The sequence below is a fragment of the Alligator mississippiensis genome, chromosome 2 (genome assembly GCF_030867095.1).
Source record: "Alligator mississippiensis isolate rAllMis1 chromosome 2, rAllMis1, whole genome shotgun sequence".
NCBI classification, from domain to species: Eukaryota; Metazoa; Chordata; order Crocodylia; family Alligatoridae; genus Alligator; species Alligator mississippiensis.
In genome coordinates, this window is record NC_081825.1 from 59,234,713 (window position 1) to 59,255,881 (window position 21,169).

At 44.8% G+C, this 21,169-nt stretch overlaps 1 protein-coding gene across 3 annotated transcripts in view; it reads right to left on the bottom strand.

Moving 5' to 3' along the window:
* Positions 1 to 12,841, bottom strand: part of LNX1 (ligand of numb-protein X 1) — a 112,217-nt gene extending 99,376 nt beyond the window's left edge. For all 3 annotated transcript variants that reach the window (XM_019481239.2, XM_006277428.4, XM_019481238.2), the window contains exons 1-2: positions 12,710 to 12,841; positions 6,625 to 6,725 (exon numbers count right to left, since the gene is read on the bottom strand). The gene's annotated coding sequence lies outside the window, so the exon portion shown is untranslated. The remainder of the gene's footprint in view (positions 1 to 6,624; positions 6,726 to 12,709) is intronic.
* Positions 12,842 to 21,169: the final 8,328 nt, after the last annotated feature.

Below are 21,169 nucleotides of genomic sequence, written 5' to 3' on the forward strand. Positions count from 1 at the left end.
GGTATACAGAAATAGGGGACATAGCACAAGAGAATTAAAAGTTTCTTATTATCTCTATGTCAGGTATCCAGGTTGTAGCCATATTGGTCTAGAGGAAAAAGCAATCAGGACTTGTGGTAGAGGTGATATATTTTATTAGACCAACTAGATTTTTACCACAAAAAAAAAAAATATATATATATATATATATATACACACACATTTAAAAAATATTATTTCTAAATAGCAGATTAATAAATTATAATATAGATACTTTATATTAATATATAAATTATATTGATAATGTAATACATTGTAATAGATAATAAGTTAATTTTTAAATTTATGATCTCTATAGCAATTATTCAGATTACAATGACTATGAACATTAATAGACTTACCATGACAATTGTGGTACTTCTGATGAGATTCACAATGGTCAATAATTTGAAAATATCCTACCACTGGTATCAGATGTTTCCTAAGGTTTCCTACTTTCTGTATAGTTCAATAAAAGCAGTCTTTGACAGTCCTGTGACTGAACCACTATCTAAGATTACAAAGACAAGTTGTAGCAAAGCCAACAGGCACAGGCAAACTGCTTCACAAACGCATACTACCTATCCTAAATCAGCCAATCATATGGTCCAAATAAAATTATTGTGAGTAATCCTGATTGGTTCCCAGACTGCTTCCTAACATGTGCTCCCCTTAATTGGCATAATAAATGCCATCAACATTTCATACTCTATATTATACAATTATATTAATAGTTAGGTAACAGAAGTTGCATTACGCTGTCATTTGGCTGACTGCTCTAGCAGGCACTCGAACTTTATGGTCATGTTTTTGGCATGGCCAAATGACAGGATTTTATTTACTTTGGCCACCTACCTCTGAAGACAGTGAAAAGCCCCCCATTACAGAGACAGAAGGGAACCTGAAGGGTCATCTCTCCTTTCCTTAATCTCAGACAGATGCCTATCCAGCCTCTTCTTGAAAACCTCCCAGGAAAAGGTCTTTAAGATCTCTTCCTGGGACACTTCTTCCATTGTCCTGCATATCTTACAGTAGAATTATTTTTTTCTGAGTTTTGATTTAAATATGCTGGTTTGCTTTGGCGTAATGAAAGCTGCACCACATCCAGTTATGATAACTTGACAGAATCCATGTAGACGCAGTCCCCTTTACAGTCTGTGGTACCAATAATCCATCACAGAAATCCCTACAGTTATAGAATAAAGTGCTAAACTTAAAATAAAATGTATTTGTTTGCATCCCTGGATTTGTCACATGCATAAGCACTTGGGGGGGAGGGGAGGGGCGCGGCGGGCAGGGTGTGCTTTAATTCCACACACACAATATTTAACTCTAAAAGCCAGTTTTCTTTCCCCCGCTACCTGTGGCCAATCAGGCCTGGTAGGGGCTCATATTTTCAGATAAATTACACACCTGCAAGGAGGCATGCCCCAAGCACTCACTTGTTTTGTAGGTCACGAGGCATTAGGAAACACCTAATTTTTACGACGTGCAAAAGACCTGATCTCTAGTCTCCTTTGGAGAAGCCAGTGAATCCTAAAGCTGCTTCCCAGGCACTCCCACTAGCTGGAAAAGGATGGACTCCCAACTTTTTCCCTCACTCCCAAATGTCTGGTGGTGCAATGGGCCCTCAGGAAACTCCCAGGCTGTCTTCAGTAGGTGCCGTATTTACCCAAATAAAAGATGACCCTGAATTTAAGACAACCCCCAATAATTAGATTCTATACATGGAGAATTTATAAATTTATTATAGTTTTCTATGTATGTATTCTAATTATTGGAGGATCATCTCAAATTTATCCCCTCCCCCACACTACTGCAGGCAGTACAGGGAGAGGTGATGAGGAGGCAGGGAGTAGGGGAGGAAGTATGGGGCACATAGTAGGGCAGATGGTGGAGGGCAGTAATGAGGCAGGCAGTGGGGGGAGTAGTGGGGGACAGGTGGTAAAGGGCAGGCAGTGTGGAGGCAGTGCAGCAGGCAGTGAAAGAGTCAGGCAGCTTGCCCCTCTCCTATTTACTCCTGCATTGTGCATGCCTCCTGCAGACTAAGGCTCCTGATCCCTCTTCCCCTGTCCCCACCTCTTCCACTCTCCCCACCACTTCTGTCTCCTGCAGCCTTGGGTCTTGGCCCCCACTCCCATTTCCCTTCCCAAAGTCTCTACCCCTAAGCCTGCATCCCCACCCCTCATTATCTTGGCTCTGCACCAGCAGGCTTCATCCCTGCTGCAGACTGAGCATGGCTCCAGTCTGGCCCTGTAGCAAGGGTGTGGAGCCAGCACTGCTGCTCCAGGCCTGGCTAAAGGATGTGCTCTGTGCTTCATACTGCAGGGAGGATGGAGCTTGCCCGTGCAGAGCAAAGGTAACAAACAGTGTGGCAGAGGAGGGAGAAGAGGTAAGGCAGGGACACTGGGGGCAGTTGGGGCTTGAGTTTGTGGGGGAAGAGTGGAGGGGTAGGGTGCAGAGGCAGCAGGGGCAGGCAGCAGCTGTGGATTTGGCTCTCCCAACCCTGGGTTGGGGCTGGAGCCAAAGCTGCAACAGCTGCCTGCAACCCCTTGCCACCCTGTACTCGATTGTAGGGCGAGGGGCTTTCCCCCTATGTTAAAAGGGGGGGGAAAACCCTTGTCTTTTAATCAAGTAAATACAGTAAGTAGTGGGGAGAAGAAAGAGTCTGGGAGAAATAAGTGGATAAGGCAGTTTTGGTTATGAAGCTGGTGAGGAAGAAACAGCTAAATGGTGGTGGAAAGTGTGATCAACAAGTCCTTAACACCATTCTTTATGATCAACAAGACCATAACACCATGTTTTAGAAACGGGTTTGCTTGCTCTAAGTAAATAATTTTTGCTTCCTACAGTTTGAAAAATCTGGTTAGCTGTGCAAGAGGGTAAATCTCCGTAGCAGACCTTCCAGTCTGAGAACCAGTAATAAAGAAACAAATTACAAAACCCTCTTTAAAATATTATAATGTAGCTTTCCTCCATAATATGACATAAACAAAAATTTGATTTTGTGTGGCATAATATTTATGTTGGCAGTGGTTGAGAGTGACCTGCTTCACCCAGGGCTTTGTGACTTGGGAGTAATGCAGCCAATGCAAACTCACTGCACTAACAACTTTATACTCCTTTATTAAATTAACATTCTATACAGACATAAACCCCAAACCACTACATGAGCTATACCATCTGGATGAATGTATCCACCAAAGAAGTCTAAATTGAAATAGCTCCCTTTATTAATATTTTTCATAAATTATAGCCCTGCTTTATAGGAACTAATAAATGTTAAAAACCATTGGATAATTGGGAGGCTTAATATATTCCGCTGGCAAGCTGGGAGGAAAGTTGGTGGGTGGATAGCTTGACTCTGCTTTGGTCTTCATTTGGTTGTTGGCTTTAGGGAAGCCAGCTGGTTTCTTGATGATTGTGTTCCAGATTCCTGGAACCCAAGTCCAGGGAAAACTAGAGTAACTCCCAGGCAAACCTGAGAGGATGCTTGAGGATTTCAAATAGCTGTGTCTAGGAAGCCAGAGGTGTACTGCATGCTTGTATGCTAAACCAGACCCTCAGTGAAATGACCCTTCACACATCCAGTGGAATATTTTCCCAGCCAACACATAAACCATGCACACTGGTGAGGCAAATGTCCAGGCTCTACTTACTTCACCCATATATTAGAAGAATTACAGTATCTTACAAAGGTACTAAAAATAAAACAGATATTTAAAAGTCTTAACTTGAACACAGATTAACAATAATTCTTAATCGCTGTACAATCCTTTCTGTGGCTCCAAATTGATCAGCAGAGCATACTGGCAGTATTATATTTACATGGAGAATTGAGCCAGTATGACTGGGGCTATACATTGCAGGATAACAGTACACAGCACTGATGTGCTCATTCCCAGCTGAGGAAGAAACTATTCTGATCTACTCTCCTTTTCCAGTTTCAGACACTCCCTTTATAAGGCTCTCTCATCCCCAGTCAGTTCCTGTTGCAGTGATTCCTTTGGTTGGCTCTCTGCTGTGCTACCTTCAGAGGGTGGGACACAACATTGATCAGAGATGCTGCTGGAGTGGAACTAGGGTGGGGGAAGCACCATTGTACTGTGCCACAGAGGGTTGTTTAAAAACACAAAACAGCATACTGCAGGAATGCCACAATTAATCTCAGGACACAAACAAAGAGGGGAAGATGGGCAATAAGGTCCAATGGTGCCAGAAACTGCAGTAAATGGGAGAAAGATATATAGTGAAAGAAGAAGGGATATTGTATTTATGGTGAGAAGGACTTTGGAGAGAACACTCACATTCTCCCTTTCCCCATAGCCCTTGTCTCTCATTAGTAACTTGGAAGTAGAATGCACTTAAAACTATTCTTTAGGCTAGAGGATACATATTTATAAGCCTCTAAATTACCTAAGAACTTGTGTCACACTTTCAGACATTAGTTAAGGAGAAAAGGATCAGATCCAGAAAAGCGCTAAGGAGGGACAGAGGCACTGGAGTATAAGAATGTGATCTTCAAAAATTCAGCCTCAACCCTTACTTGTGTAACCCGGGCGGTACTCCAAGCGGTACCCCCTCTCCAATTGAAGGGATCAAAGCAGATGCACAAGCGCTGTGGGAGGTGTAGGGACTCTCCTCCCCCTATAGAGCAGAGCCAGGCCACCACTGGGGACTTAACCATATAAAACTTTTAATGAAAGAACAGTACTGGGAACATAACAGGCATAAACCAGGGGGTATAGGGGACACCACAATGCCTTGAGGGGGCAGGATTCAACAAAGGTTACACTTACAATCATTGACAAAAGACAGGGTTAACAAAGTATAAAACACCAACAGCAGAACAAACAATACTGGTTGGTGAAATATAAAAGGCACAAATACAAAATGTCAAAAAACAAGGAATATAGGGCCTAGGTACTGTGGGGGAGAACACAATGACCCTTTCCACTGCAACAAAGATTTATCACTGTTACTTCACTCACCCCAACTGGGACTTGAACTCAGACCACCCATGGGGAAGACAGAAACTCTACCATACAGCCAACAGTGACCTTTCAGGACACCTAGCCTCACATCGAGCTGCCTGGCCTCTTATTGGAGGAGCTGGAAGCAGAGCTGGGAACCTCTCAGGTCACTGCTCAGATCCTTGTTGGAGCTGGGGGAACCTCTCCTGCTGGCCACAGCCTCTCATAGGGGATCCTGGAGCCAGCGGGGAGCCTCTCCTGCCGGCCGCGCTGCTGAGGGTCCAACTGCCGCCTGCAGGTCCCACTCCTTCAGGCTCTTCTGGGGCAACTGCTCCCACCCCACTGGCCCAGCTCTTGCCCGCTCTTTGAAGCTCCTTCCTTGTGGTCCCTCGCTGGTATCCCCTGAGTCAGCGCGCTGCCCCTTTTATCCCCCTCCAGGTGACCCAAGGGGCCAATCAGGGGACACAGAGGGTGAGTCTCTGGGGCCTGATTGGTGAGGAAAGGGAATCCCAAGTCCTCCAGTCATCTTTTACCCCTTCAAAACCCCTGGGCTAAGTCACTGCCAGCTAGCCCGTCACACTTGCCCACAAGTTTGGGAGGAGAGGAGAGATCTAAGTTCCTGCTTCCTAGTGTTTATGCATTTTATCCAATGGCTGTCTCATGCAAAATGCGTAAGTAGTCTTGGACTAGAGAATAAAACCCAGAACTCCCTTACTGGGAAGCAAGGTCATCTGTAGGCTACAGTTATGCTCTGAGTTTTATCTGGCCCTGTGAATCTTGCATCACTTTTTACACAGCTTCAATGGGAAGCTCTTACCTGGTGGTTAAGGCACTCTTTAAACCTGGATTAGAAACACTTCCAGGCTGAGGATATTGAATCCACATCTCCTGGTTAGTTCCTAGAGAACAGCTGTAAATCGCTAGGGTACTAGAACAAAAAGTAAGCACTTCCTCCTCCAGCAGTTGTATTTTCAAAAGAGAACTGAGATACTTATCTGAATCTAAAAGAATAACTCATGCATCTGAGTGCAGGAAGGCAGTACAGGCTATGAATCTGAGTTTGACACAAACTCCTAATTGCAGGCCACAGTCCAGTCATGTACACACTTCAGCATTTCTTATTGGCTGGCGTAGACACCCTTCCCTCCTTTACCATGCTGGCTACTGTCAATCCCACTCCTAGGTGCCTACCACTTGTCATTCAGTCTATAAGGAACTTAGGTGCCCAACTCAGGTTTGCATGTTCTACTGTGAGAGCTAAGCCTAACTATAAGTAAGCTAAAACACGTATCGCCTCATCTCAGTCACTTTGTGAACCTGGTCCTTTGGAGCCTTAGGTGCCTCAACACTTTTGAAAAAGCGCACTCTGGCCCTGCTGAAATTTCTGAACTAGAGCTGACTCTTTTCTACATTTGCTACAATCAAACAATGAGAATGTTCTATCAGGTTCTAACATGAAATAACCATTATATAATATTTAATAATCTAACTATATAACAGAGAACATGTGATTGCTAATTGCAATAATACTGCAGTGGTGAGTGTGCTGCAGTTTAAAATCCATAAATGAAAGGGGCTGTGTGATGATATGGTGTAATTAAAGTGCTTTACAAACTATTTAGTTAATACTCACAACATCCCATGTGAACCCAGGTTTCCTCTGCCCATTCCACGGATTGGCTTGTTGAACCTCTGAGGGCTTAACTGACTTTTCCAGCATCACACAATGAATTCCTGGCAGGAAGGTACAGAACCAGGAGTTAGATTCCCAATCAGGCTGTGAATCTCAATTGGACATAGGCACCTAAGTGCAGGCAAGAGTTGTCATATACACCCTTCTTCATTTCTTATTAGCTAGCTTACACACCTTTACCCCTTCACCATACTGGCTACTAACTACATGTTTTTGGCCACATATTTTTTATATTGCATTATAACAGTGGAGACACATTCTGATATAGCAGCAGATACAGTAATCCTGGATCTCAGTAAGGAAAAAGAAAGATCTTTTTCTTTTAGGGCTAGATCTTCTGATGGTACATCTATCTGAGTAAAAAAGCATTCTGGGTGAGATCCTGACTCCATTGAAGTCAATGGCAAAACTATCACTGAATCTAGAATTTCACCCTCTGTGCCTAGGTTCTATTGGGATTACATCTACACTGCATTTGAAGGTACAGCGGAAGCACAGATAGAAATACCTGAGTTAACCCTAATCTAGCTAGCTCAGGTGCCAACAACAGTGAAGTAATGGCAAAAGAGGAGGCCCTGTCTGCATATTGCAGATGGCTGAACCCAGCAGACCTGTACAAGGCTTCACTGTTAGTGGTAGACAAGACAGGTAAATTAAAGCTAGCTCATGTATGTGAGCAGGTGCTGCAGTCTTCCCTCCAACTTCAATGTGGGCACAACCCTAGAGTTCATTAGTCCTGATTCTGCTGACAATGGGCAGTCACTGATATGACTACTGCTGGTGCCCAACTTGTGTACCTGCACACAAGTTTCACACTAGCTAGCAGGGCAGCTGTTGTAGCATGGAAAGTCAGCAGGAACTAGAAAACACACCTGAGAAGCATGTGACTTAACTACAGGTGCATTCTGTAATAGCAATCCATTCCCAATTTAAATACAGTTATTGGATCTCAAACATACTGCAGTCCATTGCTTAGAACTGGAAGGGGTTAGTGCAGGGGTGTCAAACTCAGGGCTGATCAACTCAGACAAAAAGGCAGCACTGGGGGCTGCGTGATGGGGCTTCATGGGCTGGATCCAGTTTGTGGGCCATATCTTTGACACACCTGAGTTAGCGAATGAGGAGGGAATGATTCTACTCATTCATTTAATCTCAAATGGAGACAGATTTTGCGGGGTTAGAGTGAAGGAGGGACTAGTTGAATTCAGTGTCAGATCTTACAGCTGGTCATTGCTAGTTGATAGTCAAGGAAAGAAATTATTGGAAGGACAAGCAAAAAAGTCTAGGTGTATCTAAGAAGCATAAAAGTGGTGTGTGCTAGTGATAGGCAGATTTATTCAGAAAAGGTGGGGAATTTAGTTCCAATAATTTTTTCCGTTGAGGGCTCTGGATAAGTTTCTGTATTTTTTTGCTGAAGGGAAACATAATATGCACCTCACCCACCTTTTCTTTCCAGAGGGCAAGCAGGTAAGTTTAGTAATTTTCTCATGAGACCTCTTCCACACCACTCATATACACATCATCCCTTTTATATTGTCTCTAACACTGACTCTCTTCAGAGATTTGACAAATAACCCATCCATCTGGCCCTTTATCTCATCTAGAAAATGGATTCAGCAGCACTCAGGCCCTGTCTTGCAGGATGTTGTGAATTTATATTTATAATACATTTCCAAAATGAAAAATAAGATGAGAGTGCTAAATATTGCAGCAGGAATTAATACAACAGCTAAAGTTAAAGCTGTATAAATGTTTCCATGGTATACCACTGTTTCCAGCAGTTTACGGATACTGGCAACAACACCAAGATCCCTGCTCTGTATATATAAATACTTATAAACTTTGATCACATGAATAGTCCCATAAGGGAACTGGACAATAAACCATTAAAAAACCAAACCAAACCAAACCAAACCAAACCAAACCAAACCACTCTTTAGGGTCTGATTCTGCCACACTTACTCATGTTGAGTAACATGTGTGAATACTGCCACAGAGAATGGAATGGGCCTACTCACTAAACTTGATTCATCACTGCCTTGCTCCAGATTGATGTCAGTGTAACTCCATTAAAAATACTCCATTTAACATGCAGTACTAATTAACATGCATGCTTTGCTCCTCACCATTAATACACTCATAACATTCTTTGTAATATGAAGAGGCTTAATACAGTCATGTTTTTTGTCAGTCAGTGCATGTGGGCAATTTGTGGGTGAAGAAAATAGTTACTTCTAAGGCTGTATTGGTGTCTCTTTCTAGGAACTGGTTCTGTGGGTGTGGACCCCAAGTTTGCTATAACTTAGTCTGGTGGTGAAAAAACAGCTAGGAGTTATGAGCTGATACTGTTCTGTTCTCTGTCAGCATATAACATGGAATAAGAGTGAAGCGTTTGCACCGACCAAGGTCTAACTCTTTTTTTCTCCTGTGAAGTTTAGACATTTACAGTAGCTCATATTTTTTCTTCTACATTTCCATACTCTCCTAAGTAGTTATAGTACAGTTAGATGACCTCAATGCATTGAACCTATGAAGAAACATGGTTACCGTAGAGTTCCTTAGTATTAAATTCTACTTGCAAAGTACTGCTGTAGTTCTGGCACTGTTAAGTATGTTAATGAATCTCTGCAGGCAAAACTGGCCTTAAAAGGTGGGCTGAAGAGGAAATCTAGAAGCAGTTTTTTAAAACATTAATATTTACACAGTACAAGTAGGCTATGAAAATCATTCAAGATAGGGAAGGGATGAGCTCCCATCATTCACAGTATTGAGCCAAATCTTTCCCTGTCAGTAAGAAATCTTGCAGGAGTCAGAGCAATGCACAGGAAAGCTTCAGAATTACTCTTAAAGGAATCTCCAGCCAAGCAGCATCTAGAATGCACTCATAAATCACTGTTTTTCTTTTGGTTTTGTTTTCAGAGGGGCATGTTTGGAGTAGTGCTGAGTTGAGTACAACCAAAGCTGGCTCCATCCACTTGGTGTAAATCATGTATTCATTTAAGGTTTTTACAGTCAGTATCCACAAATCACATATTTTGTTCTGATATCAGGTTGTGATTTTTAAAAAACAGTCAGACTTGAGTGTTCCAACAAAACAGACGGTGTATTCTGGGAAGATTCATACAATCATGTGCTGTTTTACACATCCCATTTTCTTTGTGCGAATATTTTGGTGAAACAATTATTTTTGCATTTCAAGCTAGTGCAAAATTTGAATGTTGTCATGCTTTCAGTGTGTGGGCATTTTCACCAAAAATGGGCTTATTTGTACCCCACAAAGAGGTTTGCCTACAGGGAGTTCACTGAAATTGATAGGCCTTTGGTCCATGTAATTGATAAGCCATATGGGGTCTACCTAAGCAAATCAGTCTGAAAGACTGGGGCTATATTAAAAGGTAGGCCATGTTTTCAAATTGTCCACGTCTGACAGTATCTCTTTGGATTGCACTCTCAGCAAGATAAGCCTTTTATTATTTGCCTTACTGCATAAAATGACTGCTTGATTTATTATGTATTATGTGCAATGCAATAATTGAATATTCTACAACTTAAGTGAGTATATCATGTCATCCCATATATGTACTGTTTTTGCATTTTGCACAAAAATTTTGTCTTGCAGGAGCGACTGGATACTTCAGACTTTTCACACAGACTATTTCAATTCACTTTTCTGATAAACAAGAACTAAATTGAGCCAGAAACATTTATTTTTCCAGCTCAATACTGCAATAAAGGCCTGCAGTAGTTAACGCCCAAACAAAACTCACAACCCTCTATGAAACAGTGTTCATTTAGTGAAATCGAGGAGGATTCCAAGTGAATAAAAGGAACTGGCAGGAGCAGCAGGAGTATTTTCAGGTGGCAAGCAAAGGCTAACTAATGGACTAGCTTTCCCAGCTTGTTTCAATTTATATTTTTGGAAAATAAATATAGGCTCAGAGTTTTTTGGGTGGATGAGTATAAAATAGTAAATTACTAACAGATTACTTCCTTAAAAAGAATTTTCCAACTCCAGTCTCAGGAAAGAAGTGGATTAGAGTATTTTAGCATAGAACCCCTCACAGGAAAGCATCTTTCCAAATACCTTACATAACCCAAGGATGAATCCTAACATTTCATTTACAGATTATTGCTTTTGGGGTTTTTTTCCAGTACAGATAACGTAAAGTGTTGTTCTTATAAACTATCATGCTAAGTACAGACAGTAAAAAAGCCTCAGGCTAAATCAATTCAATCTTCAAAGGTAGTCTAAGCTACGTAGATTGAAATGAAAAGCAAGTGAACAGACATTCACTTTTGATTCTGGAAATGCAGCAACATGCCTGCAGTGGCCCAAGCCAGAAGCCAAGGGGTGCTAAAGCATACCTTCTTACTTGGCTAGAGCAGACAGCTTGGACCAATGTTAGCCACCAACCCTGCAAGAGGGAGGCGGGTTGCAGGGGAAGTGCAAAGAATCCTGGGATATTGGGGGACTGTGAGTTAACTTGAATCTGGAGGGGATCTGGGACAGAAGTTCAGTAAACCGACTTAACCTAAATCATTTAAGTCTGATACTACATCCATCCAGGTTTACCTTAAACTGGTTTCAACCATTTTAAAGTGATTTATGTGAACTGAACTTCTGTTGTGTTACAGATTTGACCTGGTTTACTATCACTTATACCAGTTTATGTGTAATTTCTGTCCGTAGCCAGAGTTGTCTTGCTACCAGTAGTAACTGCAAGAACCTTACTAAGCAAACAGAAGGATCCCTAGGGAAAGGCTCCATTTTTACAAAGTATCCCACAGTGTAGTTACATGTAAAAACTGATTGGATGATATAGCTCCTACTGAGAACTTGTAAGACCAGATTTGCTATTTTTATTTATGGCTGAATAATTCTGCTAGACATTACTGTAAAGGAAAAGCATGAATTACATCTGTGTTCTGGATACTTTATTTATTTTTAATCGATTCTTATGGATGTTTAAGAAATCTTAGAGGTCAATCAACAAAACCTTTAAGTATTTGCTTAACCTTAGACACCTGCCTATGTCTCTTTGGCTCCAGGTACGTAAGTACTTTGCTGCATATGGATGATTTAAGTTTAAGTTTGTTTAACTGTATTGCTGAATTGGGCCTTAATATTTATATTCCAATATAATTTCAGGACCTGTGAACTCCTATACACATGCTCAGCTTTATGGACGTGAGCAGACGCACTGAAATGAATTCATTATCATGCAAAGGTATGTATCTGAATAAATGTTAACAGAATTGAGACAACTGTCTTTGCCTACAGTATTGCAGCTTGTGGAGGAAAACTTCAGCTGCTTTCAGTTAAAATTTGACTGTAAGACTAACCACATAGAAGACAGTTTGTGCCAAAAGACACCAATCCAAACTGAACTCGTTTTTTAAAAAGGCATTTAAAACCCTGAGACTGGGGGATAGGGCAAGGAAGAATATAGCCCTAATTTACACCAATGGCTTAATGAAATTGCATGAGATGTAAAATGGTGGGGGGAGGGGCAGGAGTGGGGGTGGGTTTACAGAAATTTGCAAACATGCAAACAATTTGTTGAAGCAGTTTTTGTTCAATAACTTTTTCTCCATACACATCAATTCACTTTTAATATTCTTCACCAAAGACTTAAGTTTTCTCAGGAAAAAGAAGAAACAAAACGAGACTAGCTAACAGAATTTAGTGAACTAAGTTTGCTACTATCCTTGGCAGCTAGACTAGTATTTTAAAACCAGTTAGGATAGAATGCAGTAACACTGCAATTAAGTTGCAAGGCCTTCTTTCTTTGAGAATGCATCAGGTTACAGAGGGACTGAACCATAAATGTATGCTGCAGTGAAAATTCACTGCTGTTTTGCTATGGTTTTACTTCATAGTTACAAAGGCCCACACTTAAAAGTTTTGTTTCTAAAAAAGTATAACGCTTGTTCACATGAGTATTTCCTTTCACATTTGCTTCTTCAAACAAGTGAGAGACAATTGAATAATAAAAAGTCAAAACAGAAGATGGTTTATACTTACCTCTCTGTCGTCCTGTGCCTTTGAGTCATATATGGGCTTGTGGGCTGTGACCAGCTTTCTGTAGGTAGAAATCAATGGACTTTAGCAGTTGAACATGCTGCCCAACAACAGAGCATTAAGACTCAATTTGATCTCTATAGGAAGAAAACTTTTATTGGTTGTGGCACACAAGGAAATGGGTGACATCACTAATGGTAGTAAAGAAAAGCCTCACTGCATAAACCTAAGTAATTTAAGGTTCAGCAAACCGCGCCCTACCTGTCATTTATCCTAGAGGCAGGGTGGCTGCACATACCTGCATGCACAGACTGCTTAAACAATTGTTTGCAGCTTTTCCTTTTCCTTTGAACATGCATTCAGCTGCATTTTGAGTTACATTTTCCCTTATTGTGTGACCTTCTTGCCACTAACTCTGAATCAGAGCTGAATTAAAAAGCCTAGAAATTGAATCAGTGGCAAATTATTTTGTCCCGAACTGGTCTGACACTGGCAAAGCTCGCTGAGATCTTTTGTGCCATTTTTAAAATTTCTTTACAGGGCAAAACATAAGACATGATAAGTTCTTAATTTGCAATACCCAGGTGTCAGGAACATCAGGTTGGGTAGGTTTGTTTTTTCCTGCTTTTTACTGAAACACCTCTGGGAGGATTGTGAGCACATTCATTGTGAAAGCCTAAACCTTAACTGCCAGGACAAGTGAGCTGACTTTAAACAAAGACTTCTCTTGTGCATAATGTTAGCCAGTCATTGTAATTACACAGGTGTTAGTAAAAACAAAGACTTTTTAATGAGTTTGAGTAGAAATCATTTCTGTTCCTCAACTTTCACTTCCTCAGCCTTGCAATGTGACCACTTCACTAATTCTCCAGTCATTATAGAGCTCTCAGACAGAGATTGTTCTAATAGAAAAAAAAAGCAGGAAATAAAGTGTAAAAATACCTCATAGACCTTTCAAGCCTTTTTTACATAACAAAGGTACAAAAAACCAAAACAAGCCCTCCCCTCGCTCCATACCCTCTTGTCCCCGCCTCCTCCCCCCCCCCACACAGCTATTCTGCAGGACACTTAATTTGCATGCCTCAGTTTATCTATGTATAAAATAGGATGGGTATCTTTTTACAGGTACATATTTTAATGCCTTTAAAACATTTCAGTATCTGCAGAAGAAAGGTGTAGTGTAGGAACTAAATATTTTTTTAAAAGATATTTTTTTCATGTCTTCATGACTCCATCAGCGATCTGGAATATGGCATAGAGTGCATCCTCAGCAAGTTTGCAGATGACACCAAGCTGGGGGGAGCAGTTGATACAATGGAGGGTAGGGCTAGGATTCAGAGTGACGTAGACAAATTGGAGGACTGAGCTGAAAGAAATCTCATGAGATACAACAAGGAGAAGTGCAAAGTCCTGCGCTTAGGACAGAACAATCCCATGCAGGCTAGGGACTGACTGGTTAAGCAGAAAATATATCTGCAGAAAATGACCTGGGGGATACAGTGGACAATAAGCTGAATATAAGCCAACAGTGTCCTTGTTGCAAAGGAGGCTCACAGTATACTGGGCTGCATTAGCAGGAGTGTTGCCAGCAGATCAAGGGCAGTGATTATTCTCCTCTATTCAGCACTGGTGAGACCACATTTGGAGTACTGTGTTCAGTTTTGGTTCCCCACTAGAGAAAGGATGTAGAGAATTTGGAAAGAATCCAGAGGAGGGCAGTGAAAATGTTTAGAGGACTTGGGCATGTGACATTTAAGGAGAAGCTGAGGGAACTGGGATTATTAGTCTGGAGAATAGAAGACTGAGGGGGGACTTAATAGCAGTCTTCAACTATCTGAAGGGTGGATACAAAGAGAATGGAGCTAGAGCAGTGGTTTTCAACCTTTTTTCATCTGCGGAACCCTAAAATATTTCAAATGGAGGTATAGACTCCTTTGAATTGTAAATGTGGGTATTCACATACTTTTGATTGATCATAGTAATCTTTTGCGGACTGCCTAGACATAGTCTCTGGACCCACAAGGGGCCAGGGACCACAGGTTGAAAACCACTGAGTTAGACTGTTCTGTGGTGATAGATGATAGAGCAAGGAGCAATATCTCAAGCTGCAGCATGGGAAGCTTCAGTTAGATATTAGGGGAAATGTTCTCATTAGGAGGGTAGTAAAGCATTGGAACAAGCTACCCAGAGAGGTTATAGAATCTCCATCCTTGAAGGTTTTTAAGACCCGGGTAGACAAAGCCCTGGCTGGGATGATCTAGTTGGGGATGGTCCTGCTATGAACAGGGGTTGGACTAGATGACCTCCTGAGGTCCCTTTCAACCCTAATTTTCTATGATTTATGAAGTAAAAGCACAATTACTTGAAGTTTTACTAATATGCTAGGGACATAGCACTATAATATTTAGCTTAAAATCAAAGCAAGAACACATATAATTATTGGAATGTGCACTAATTTGCTAGCTTCTATATAAAATTTAAAGAAAAACTAGGCAAAAATAGTTAAAATAGTCAAAAGATATTGTGTCATTAGTTCTGTAGTCACTATAGTTAAATGCATATCTTTGATTCAGATTCATAAAAACAAAATCTAGCCTTGAGTGTCTTGACAGTATCTCCAATACTTTACTGTCAGTTATTTCTACACCTGTGTTAATAATACCACACCTGAGTAAAGGTTTTTATCTAGTGCTAAAAACAAATTTGCAGGGCTATTAAATAGTCATTTCTGGTAATGTCTCTCTTCTAACAGACCATAAAACTGCAGAAGAAAGGATTGTTTGAATAATGAAACATCAAGACCTTTAAAAAGCATCATAGGCAACTGGTAAGGGGGTACATGGGGGTGCACATGCCCCCCCTTATGGGGCTGGTGCCTTCCCTGATGGCCGACACTAATGCTGTAGGCAGGGCTGGTGCCCCCCCATGACAGGGCCGCCTCCAGATTCAGGAGGCACCAGTCACTCATGAAATGGATAAATAGTTATTAACACCTGTGGAGTGGAAAAAGATAAGCAGGAATCAGGGAGATGACAATGAGCCACGAAGTCAATTGACTCTCTCAGCACTGGTTGAATAGAAATGTCACTGCCCTTCCCAACCAGTTGGTTTTAAAGTTTGGGTGGAGAAGAAATTGAGGGAGTAGAGGAGGGTGCAACTGAACCACTGCACCCCACTGGGTCTACCCCCATAAATATTTGTTTTTGAAATTGTTTCCATCAATCCCCTCAACAGAATGCAATAGTTGTATATTATCCAAATTCACAGAGATACTTTCCCCTTTCATTTTAACATTAGATTTCAAATGTGAAAAAGCTCTACACTTGTTCTGGGGGTGATGCATTTGGTCAGATGCCACTGACCAATAACAGCATATGAGTTGAGTAGTTTGTATGGTTCAGGTTTGAACCATATGAAAAGGCAGAAAATAAAAGCAATACCTGTATAGAAAGTGAACTCCTTAGGAGCAAATAGCTGACAGCGCCAGCCAACCATTTTTTGGGTCTCCCTGTAAGAAATAGTTTTGGGGCCCCCTACCCTGAAGAAGCCAGCAGCGGCGTTGACAGTGGGGGTGGGGGGAGGGGTGGTGAGTGGCTGGACGTGAAGCCAGTGGCAGTGAACAGCCGGACGTACACACGCACCCCCCATGAGAAAGTCTGAGTGGGGGAAGGAAAAGGGCCATGTGGGGGAGCGGCATTGCCTGGTGCTGCACCCCAGTCCCGGCCACCTCCCAGCCCCAGCCCTGGCTGCCTCCCAGCTCTGGCTGCACCGGCCTCAGCCCTAGCTGCCTTTTAGCCCTAGCCACACCAGTCCTGACCCTGGAAGCCTCCTAGCCACACTGGCCCTGGACCTGGTTGCCTCAGCTGCCTCCTGGCCCTGGCACCTGTCCCAACTGCCTCCCAGCTGCACTGGCCCAGGCCCCAGCTGCCTCCCCACACCGACTTTCTCCCCACCATGGCTTCTACCCCACCCTGGCCCTGGCTGCCTCCCCACACTGGCCAGGGGTGCCCAGAGCTGGGGCTGAGAGCGGGGTCAGCCTTGGCTGTACTGCCAGACTGGAGTGGATGGAGCCCCTGGGACCCCTGCGCCTGCCCTGCTGCACCCTGTGTCATCCCCAGGAAGAGCCAGTAGCTCCTCCAGAGGCACAGCACTGGGCAGCTAAGGAGGGGGACAGCACATAGCCCCCTTATCTTTGCATGGGTGAGGACAGGCTACAGCTGTGAGCTTGGCACAGCCCTATGTCTCTGTGCCTCACCACTTAGAGAGACGGGGCACAGGTGGTCATCTTGTCCATCCTCCCGGTCAGAGGTTGCAGTAGGCATCACAGCGCCTGCATCAGAGAGGTCAACCTGCGGCTCAGAAGTTGGTGCCATAGCGCAGGATTTGGTTTCCTGGACCACGACCCACACTTCCTGGCAAGGGACTTCCTGGGGTGTGATGGACTTCACCTCTCAGTGAAAGGTTAAAGTCTTTTCTCTAACAGGTTGGCTGATCCCTTACATCGGGCTTTAAACGAGCTCAGATGGGGGACAGGGAGGAAGAAGAAGGAGAACATCAGGAACCTGCAATCCATGGAACAGCCAGCAGAACAGCACAGGTAAGCAATAAGCAGGTAAGCAATAAGGGGCCCATTGGGCATCAGAGCCAGGGGGCAACAAAGGTGCCAGTCACAGGGCTCAAGTGCCTATACACCAACGCTAGGAGCATGGGGAACAAGTAGGATGAACTAGCACTCCTGCTTGCAGAAAACACTTATGACTTAGTCGGGTTAACAGAAACCTGGTGGCACTCTACCCATGACTGGGCAGTACACATTGAAGGCTATAAGCTGTACAGAAAGGATAGAGTGGGGAGGAGAGGGGGAGGGGTTGCGCTCTATGTCAATGAGTGTTATACATCGACCCTTATCAAAATGGAATTGGAGGAGGAGAATGTAGAAGGATTGTGGGTTAGGATACATGGAGTCAAGGGGAAAGAGATTTGGTGGTAGGGGTCTGTTACAGACCCCCACACCAAGGGGAAGAACTAGATTTGGAACTCCTGAGGCAGCTCTCAGAGACAATAAAGACTAGGGAGGCAGTAGTCATGGGGGACCTAAACTACCCTGACATCTGCTGGGAGACGCAGACAGCAAATTCCCACCGTTCACACAGGTTCCTATCCTGTGTACAGGACCTCTACCTGACACAGGAGGTACATGGTCCCACTAGCGGGAATGCCATACTGGACCTGGTATTGGCAACAGGGGATGACATGGTAGGGGACCTACAGATCAGCGGTCACTTGGGGGACAGTGATCACCAAATAATAGAATTCATCATAAGGCGTAGAGTGGGTAAGGTAACTAGTAGGGTGGAAGTGCTAGACTTTAGGAAGGCTGACTTCAGCAAACCCAGGCGTTTAGTCTATGACGCACTGCAGAGTAAGAGATTTGGCGAGATGGGAGCCCAGGAAGGGTGGCTGTGTCTTAAGGAAATGATCCTTCAGGCACAGAGGGAGACGATCTCAATGCAGGGGAAAGGGGGGAAAGGGGCCAAGAGGCTTCCCTGGCTGACCAGAGAAATCCAGAGCAGCCTAAGGGCAAAAAGGGGGGCATATAGGCAGTGGAAACAGGGACAGATTACTAAAGAGGAGTATACCTCCTCAGCTCACAGTTGTAGGGAGGCAGTTTGAAAGGCCAAAGCTACCATGGAGCTGAGGATGGCATCCCAAGTTAAGAATAACAAAATAATGTTTTTCAGATATATAGGGAGTAAAAGAAAGGCCCGGGGCAGAGTAGGACTGCTAGTGAATGGGCAAAACCAATTGGTGACAGACAGGGGGGACAAGGCTGAACTCCTCAATGAGTTCTTTGCCTCAGTGTTCCTAAATGAGGGGCAAGACAAGTCTCACAATGGTATTGTAGAGAGACAACAGCAGGGCACCAGACTACCAAGCGTTGACCCTGAGATATTGCGGAGTCACTTGGAAGAAGGATGCTGTCACGGCGGGGTCCTCGCGGAGGGCCGTGATCTCCTTGAGGTCCCTCGCCCCGTGTCAGGCCGGCCCAAGACACCCTCTAATTCTCGCCCGCCACGTCTTGTTGGTCAATATAATGTTGGGAGGCTGCCTTGTGTCTTCCCTGGGCATGGCTACTCGGGACCTCTGTCCCCGCGGTTCTTCCGGACCCCCTGGGGGTCTCCCGATACGGTGGGTGTTCCTCGGACACCCTAGCCTTATGGGCTATGCGTGGCTCCTACCAACCCCTAATACCACGCCCCAAGCCTCGCAGATGTAATGGACGTTGTCCGGTCTGTACGCCCGCTTCTCGGGCCTCCTCTTTACTGTGGCCCACTCTGGGCTCCCTCTCTCGTGCCCAGCCTCTTGCTGGGATTCCCGTCTAGCCCACTCTGGGCCTCCCCTGCTGGTGTGGTTCCGCTCAGGGACTCTTTAGCGGGCCTCCGGTCCTATGGGCCAACCGCATGGGCACCCTCTCTGACCCTGGCTCACCGCGCTGCTACTCCCTGTCTTCTCGGGGCAACCGCAGCGCCCTGCCTCAGTCTGAGGGGTGTTACTGCACTAGCCTGCGGCCGGGCTCGCTATGCCCGTCTCGGGCTTCTCGATATGGCCCCACTAGGGCTCCTCAGTAATGACGCTCCCCCTTCTCTGGGGCTCGCCGTGCCCACACTGGGCTACTCAATAACGTACAATGGCGCTCCCCCCTCTCTGGGGCTCGCCGTGCCCACTCTGGGCTACTCAATAATACCACCCCTTTCCTGGGGCCGGAGTCTATGTTCCCCCACACGCAATCCGGGGTCTAGGTCCCCGTCTGCAACCTACGGGTTGCGCCCGCGACCCAGTGGTCGCGCTCCTTGCCGCCAGTTGCTCACGCCCTGGCGTGCGAGCTGCGCCTTCCCTGGCGCTATGCAAATAATGCGCCCTCTTGGCGCTAGGGCACCCCACACTCTCTGGGGTCCCTGTGATTGAGGTCTCCTCCAACCCCTACAGCCTCACCCAAGCCTCCGGGTGTAATAACAGAGCCAAACAAACACAAGCCTCCTGGCTGTAACACAAACATAACTCCCCCTGGCTAAACCTTTAGTGCCCAATCCTCTCAGGGCTATCATGAGCTGTACTCGCTCGTCGGGCTTCTCCCCATCTCTCGGCGGAGTGAGCTCCTGCCTCTCCGGCTGCTGGCAGAGAACTGCCAGCCTGGCTTCGGCCCTGAGCTTTATAAGGGCCAGGCCCTGCCCCCTACAGGCAGCTGGCTCCGCTTGGTTGCTCTGGCAACCCACAGCTGTGCTCAATTAGCTCTGCCAGGGCTCTCTCCCTGGCAGTTTCTCCTCTCTAGGAGCAGGCACTAAGGTGCCCTGCGACAGATGCGTTTAAGTCGGCAGGCCCAGATGAGCTCCATTCGAGGGTACTGAAGGCACTGGCTGACGTCATTGCACAGCCACTGGCAAGAATATTTGAACACTTGTGGTGCACGGGCCAGGTCCCGGAGGACTGGAAAAGCGCCAATGTGGTCCCCATTTTCAAGAAGGGGAGGAAGGAGTATTCAGGCAACTATAGGCCAGTCAGTCTCACCTCCATCCTTGGCAAAGTCTTTGAAAAGATTATTAAGGCTCGTATATGCGAGAGCCCGGCAGGACAAATTATGCTGAGGGGAAACCAACACGGGTTCGTAGCAGGTAGATCATGCCTGACTAATCTAGTCTCTTTTTACGACCAGGTTACAAAACACCTCGACGCATGAGTAGGGGTTGACATCATCTACTTAGACTTCAGGAAGGCCTTTGATACGGTATCCCACCCCATACTGGTGAACAAGTTAAGAGGCTGTGACTTGGATGATTACACAGTCTGGTGGGTGGCAAATTGGCTAGAGGATTGTACCCAGAGAGTGGTGATGGATGGGTCGGTATTGACCTGGAAGGGTGTGGGCAGTGGGGTCCCGCAGGGCTCGGTCCTTGAACCAATACTCTTCAATGTCTTCATCAGTGACTTGGACGAGGGAGTGAAGTGTACTCTGTCCAAGTCTGCAGATGATACAAAACTGTGGGGAGAAGTGGACACACTGGAGGGCAGAGAACAACTACAGGCAGACCTGGACAGGTTGGACAAATGGGCAGAAAACAACAGAATGCAATTCAACAAGGAGAAATGCAAGGTGCTGCACCTAGGGAGGAAGAATGTCCAGCACACATACTGCCTAGGAAATGACCTGCTCAGTAGCACGGAAGCGGAAAGGGATCTTGGAGTCCTAGTGGACTCCAAGATGAGCATGAGTCGTCAGTGCGATGAAGTCATCAGAAAAGTTAACTGCACTTTGTCATGCATCAGCAGGTGCATGACAAATTTCATAGATTTCATAGATTTCAGAGACATTAGGGCTGGAAGGGACCTCGGAAGATCATCGAATCCAGCCCCCCGCCCAAAGGGCAGGACGTCAGCTGGGGTCATAGGATCCCAGCAAGATAAGCA